At 39.1% G+C, this 5,982-nt stretch overlaps 1 protein-coding gene across 1 annotated transcript in view; it reads left to right on the top strand.

The window, feature by feature from the left end:
- Window positions 1-5,982, top strand: part of LOC769232 (Ig heavy chain Mem5-like) — a gene marked incomplete at its 5' end in the record, with an annotated part of 91,145 nt that overhangs the window by 13,307 nt on the left and 71,856 nt on the right.

Here is a 5,982-nt window from a genome sequence, read left to right as displayed (position 1 = left end):
TAAAAAGAACATCAGTTTGGAGATGTCCTCTAATGAAGTTGTATATGAACCAAAAGCACCCATTGTGACATCAAATGGAATGTATAATACTATAAAAGTCGTCAAAGTGACAAAACAATCAGAGGTGACGTGCACGGCCAGATTAAGCAACGGCAATTTTACAGCCAACTCAACAACACCAGGTACAATTCTATGGCACAGTTACAACTCATTTCTGTAGGCAGTGTCTTCCAACACTTGCAAGCCTTCCTGCTAATAAGTGTGCCCCCTGCATGCCCAGCAGAAATGGGAAGGAAGTCTAAGTACTGAAGCAAGTAGAGCTAAAATATATTTAAAAACAACTTAAGCAAGTGATCTTAGCTTTTGAGAACCTGAGGTTCCTTGAAAAAGAAAAAAATAGAATACCACACAAACCCTTTTTTGAATTCATATTTACTTATGACTAAATAATTCAACATACAGCATAAATCACCCAGATAATAATAGGAGGTAGCCTTTCTAAAAGTGTTTTTGTTGTTTTCTTAAACCACTTCTTTTATTTTTGGTATATATTTTTTCTTCCATTGTGAAGTTCATTTAAAAAGGTGATAACAAACCAACTCAAGACTTCCTCTTTCCTTCAATGGCACTGAGGATTGTTCTCCTCAAATTTATATTTGTGATTTGTCTGCTGAACCTCAGGCTTTCCCACAAGCCTGTTACTGTGGAAAAGTCAGATGGACACTTTCTTTAATACTTCAGATTTTGTTTATAATGCCTTTCTTTTTTATGCTACAGAAATGAAAGCTGAAGAAATAAAGCCAGCAAATATTTGCAACACCACAGACACCTCTGCAGAAGGTTAGTTACCTAAAGAAATTGTGAAATTCTGTTACTGTGTTGGTGATAAAAGCATGGAAATATATTTTCTCTGGGACAGAGGAATCAGAATGTCATGCACTCATCAAACACAAACTGCTCTTTCAGTGTAACTGGGAACAGACAAGTTTTCTTATAGAAAATAAGCAACAGGAGGCAAAATCCAATCAAGGGAATTGTATTCCTCCTTTGTCATTACAATGTTTCTGTCATCTTTACTGCCATTTCTCTCTCTGACACTATGAACAGTGTTTTTTCCCCCACTTTTATACCCATATCACAGCATCTCACTCTAGACCATGACCTCTCTCTCCCCTCTTTTCTCTCTCACTAAGCAGATGTCAAAATGGAGAAAGTGAACATGTTGTCCATGGCTGTGTTGGGTTTGAGAGTACTGCTGGCAAAAAGTATTGCCTTCAATACACTCATGAGTATCAAGCTGATTCTTTTCTGAGGTAAGGAAACACATAGCTTGGTCTGTGGAAACAGTAGAATTATGTGTCTGAAATGACCACTTGGCTTTGTGTACTTCTTGAACCACACAAGGAATGATACCTGTTCATCTACTTCTATTTCCATTAATATATATATATATTGCCTCTTTCTGGAAACAAGCAAAGAAGCAAAACTAGACTTTTTCTGTGTTCAATGCTCAGTTTTGGTTGCTGGTCCCCAAGTGTGCTTTGCAGCAAGCTTGCTTTGCCAGAGCACCTCAGGTTTTATCACAAATGCCTAAGAAATATTTCATTGACTGACTCAAATGGCAGAACCTGAGGCTTGGAGAACAATCAAGATGAGTAAGGACTCAAAAGGATGGCTCCCAAAACAAAAAACAGGTGAGGGAGTGGCAGGAAAGAGAGGAGGAGGAAGAATTTTAAAATTAATGTTCCCAGAGTGATAAAAAATAGTCCAGACTGAGGCCCGTGAGTCTTCCTGTCATGTCCTAACAACAATCAAACAGTGGATTAAATCTATTACATTAAATGCATTAAATGTATTACATCAAATATAGCCTAAAACACACTTTGTTCTTCCAGGCAATGGAGAAACAAGGCAGCAGAAGTGTGAGGAACAGCAGAAGAGAGCGTTTACCAGCAGTATGAATTTCAGGGGTGGAAAGCCTGCCTAGACAGTTTATGTAACTGTTAGACTTGTAACTGATTTTGCTATTTCTTTTTCTCTGTGAACTGAAAAGAGTATATTTTTATTCATTCCTTTGCTAAGTAGGAATTGTTTTTCCCACTCCTTTACCCTTTGCATAGAAGCATCCCACCAGCATTGATAATCTTAAAAATCAGAGCCTCACCACAGGTATATGACCATTTTAAAATACCTTTTACAGGAATGTTGCATTACTTCAGAGAGCTGAGATCTTACTGCTGAGAGGATTCAGGAGAGGCTGCTAATGGTCTTATTGCTTTTTAGATAGCTTCAATAACAATCTTTTTCTAGCATAGATGAGGGGGTCTGTGTTGGACCTAAAGTGATTCAGTGCAACCACATAATGTTCAACCACAGTAACATTTATATTTGCATTTCTTTATTTAACTTGTATAACTTCTGCAAAGTTTACGACACCTCTGTTTTAAGTTACTGTAGTAATTACCCAAATAAAGTTTTAGTATGCTAAAATGCTGTAGTTTGTGCTGTGCTTATTCCTCTGAATTTGGAAGGGAGATTGCTAAAATCTAGTTGTTCCGATGACCAGTGAGATCAGAAATGCAGCTTTGATAACTTGGATTTCCTGTTGACTGAATTTGTGTTTCCTAGGGTTGTACTGAGAAGCAAAGGCATTCTTTGGCACATTAAAAAGCTTCAGGAGGGCCCGACCAAGGGGATTTGATTTTTTAAAAATTATTATTACTTTTTAGATGATTTCATAAAGAATCTGTTGTGATATTCTGGATCACATCAAAAAGAAACATAAGGAGAAAATGCTTAAGAGACAAGTTGGTTTGAGCATGGGGAGGAAAAGGAGAGAGATGAGAACACATTATTTTCTTCCATTCACTGTTACCAGAAAGGGGCCAGCAGGAAATAACGTATGCTGGTTTGATGCAGAGATATAGCTTCTATAGCAACTTGCTAAAGAGACATTCAGCACACAAACTCCCCAACTCATCCTTCTCTCAGAAGCAGCAAGCAGGATGCTGTGGTTAACACAACTAACTTGCAACATACAAAGTGAATTCCCCCGTTTTGAAAAACAAGTTAACCACATCCTGAAGAGAAAATTAGATTTTTCAGCTACCAACTGAGTTATTGCTGCCTTCAAGACAGACTCTAAAAACAGTGCTTAATAACTTGGTCAGGTTAGTCTTTCACACCCTGCAGACACCTAGAGGAAAACCATCTTATCATAGAGTCATAGAATCAACGGGGACAGAATTATTTTCTTCAGAGTGTCTGATGTAATGCCATATTTTGGTTCTAGGAGAAAAACAATGTTGATAACATGCTGATGTATATAGTTGCTGCTAAGCAGTGCTGTACAGAGCCAAAGCCATTTGCAGTGAAGCTGAGGGGGAACAGAATTCTGACAGGTAACTTAAATTGGCCAAAGGGATATTCCATACCATATGACATCATGCAGAAGGAGTTTTGAAGAGTGGGAGTTCGTCTCGCTCTATTCCACTACTTTGGGCTCTAGCTGAGCATCAGTTGGGGGGTGGTGAGCGATTGCGTATGTATCACTTGTAATATACATTCACAGATATTTACATATTTGTCAGTATTATTATTCTTTTCTCTATCTTAGTAAATAGTTTTATCTCAACCCATGAGTTCTTTTTTTTTTTTTTCTTGATTCTCTCCCCCATCCCACTGTGAGAGGGGGGAGGGGAGTGAGCGAATGAACAACTGTGTGGTGCTCAGCCACCTGCCAGGTTAAACCACAACGTCATGGAATGGCTTAGGTTGCATGGGACCTTAATGATCACTTAGTTCCACCCCCTCTGCCATGGGCAGGGTTGCCAACCACTAGAACAGGCTGCCCAGGATCCCATCCAACCTGACTTTGAACACCTCCAGAGATGGGGAATCCACAGCTTCTCTAAGTAACCTGTGCCAGTGACTCACCACCCTCTGAGTAAAGAATTTATTCCTAACATCTAACCTAAATCTCCTCTCTTTTAGTTTGAATCCATTCTACTTTGTCCTATCACTATCAGATGGTGTAAAAAGTTAGTTCCCCTTCTGCTTGTAAGCTCCTTTCAAGTACTGGAAGTCCATAATGAGATCTTCCTGGAGCTTTCTCTTCTACAAGCAAAACAAGCCCAACTCCTTTAACCCTTCTTCACTAGAGATATTCTCCAGTCCTTTGATCATCTTTGTGACCCAATAGCTTTGCATCCTTCCTGTATTTGAGGCCCCAGGCTTGGGCACTTATACAGAAGATGAGCGAAATTTACATGACAAAACAAAACAGAAAGAGTCAACATAGTATAAATTAAGGGAAGTTGTTCTTTCATATTTTATCTTGATTTTCTAATGACATCCACTGCATTTTCTCATTAAACTCCAGATCACTCCTTTTCCCAACCTCTCAGGCAAGACTCAGACTGGGAATACCATTTCCGGATCTCTGTGAAAATCAAGAAATAGCATTTTCTTCAGTAGTCCTTGGTTGTGACTGGAAATCACAGAATGGAAATCCTGTGACATTGCACATGGGAAGACTGGGATCTAGAAATGTTTGACTACTGAGTGGCATAGTGCGAATTTGTACAGAAATTATCAGTCAAATAAAGATTAAAAAAATAATGTAAATAAGCCCTTGGGAGAAGAGAAGTTTCTGTACCCAATGAGGAACTTTGGCACCTAGGCAGCCAGTGCGAGAGAAGAGATGTTAACTGAAAAGGCAATACCTTACTATACCACCTGATACAGTTGGAAGAAGCAAGTATGTGTGCAGATACACAAATCCTTTCCAGCTCTTACATTTCTAGATAAACTGTGTTGGATGTTTCATTAAAATAATTTTGATTTGATGATTCTAAAATCTATTTGCAGGTAGCTTTCATACAGCCCAGTAGTAAGACTGCATAGTGCATGGCTTCCTAAATAAAGTTGGAAGTAGTTGTGTTTTCCTTCTTTGGAAAAGGTTCGGTTAAAAAATCATCACAAATTTTCACCCAAGCAATGAAAATCAACAAGGCAAACCCTTGGGTAGTGAAAGTTTGCACAACTTAGACACAATGTTTTTCCCCTTTTTTTCCACCTTAAAGTAAAGGTTTCCGCTTAAGTAAAGGTTATTTTATTTCCCTTTTCTGTCAGGAATAACGTTGTCATAAGGAGCCTCTTGCTTGTCACCTACAGAGAAAATTGCAGCCTTTTTATCTAGCAAAAGAAAAAAGCCTGATATTTGTGTCTTATTTTTCTTACCTACAGATCAGAGACACTTATGTAAGGAGTTAAAACAATTTTCTTGCAATTCAAGGCAGGCCATGTATGTGGGCGCATTTTCATATACATAACTGGTGCTGAATTTGTGCTCTTCTCCTGCTTGAATTTCACAAAACAGGGAGAGCCTTAGAAAAGTATCTTGGTACCTGAGGTATTCTCAAGAATCCAAACCAGATGAATAGAGAATATGCAACAGATGAATCATGGCACCTCTGGGAGACTGTTCCCTTTCAGCACTGCAGCTGGTGCTGCAAGATGGCCTTAGGTGTACGGGGTGACATGAAACACATATGGTATCCATATCTCGTTTGGCATTTGGAAAGAGGTCTCACTTCAAGAAGTGTTATTCCTTCTCTGTACCTTGTTGATCCTAGATACTCATCAACAAAGAGTAAAAATGCCATTGATATCAACATCATCCATCCCCCCTCCCCCATCTAACCTGGTCTTGGATGCCACCAGGGATGAGGCATCCATAACATCTCTGGGCAAACTTTTCCAGTGCCCCATCGCTCTGATAAACAATTTCTTCCTAACACCTAAACTATGTCTCCTCTCTTTTAGTTCAAAGCCATTCCCCCTTGTCCTATCACTATTAGATCATGTCAAAAATTGGTCTCCTCATGTTTATAAGCTCCCCTCAAATACTGTAAGGTCACAGTGAAGTGTCTCCAGAGCCTACTCTTCTCCAGGATAAACAAAACCCACTCCCTCAACCTT

This window comes from Gallus gallus, chromosome 27 (assembly GCF_016699485.2).
Source record: "Gallus gallus isolate bGalGal1 chromosome 27, bGalGal1.mat.broiler.GRCg7b, whole genome shotgun sequence".
In the NCBI taxonomy this organism is placed as follows: Eukaryota; Metazoa; Chordata; class Aves; order Galliformes; family Phasianidae; genus Gallus; species Gallus gallus.
The sequence above is the reverse complement of the archived record's forward strand: the minus strand, read 5'-3'. Positions and strand labels throughout refer to the sequence as shown.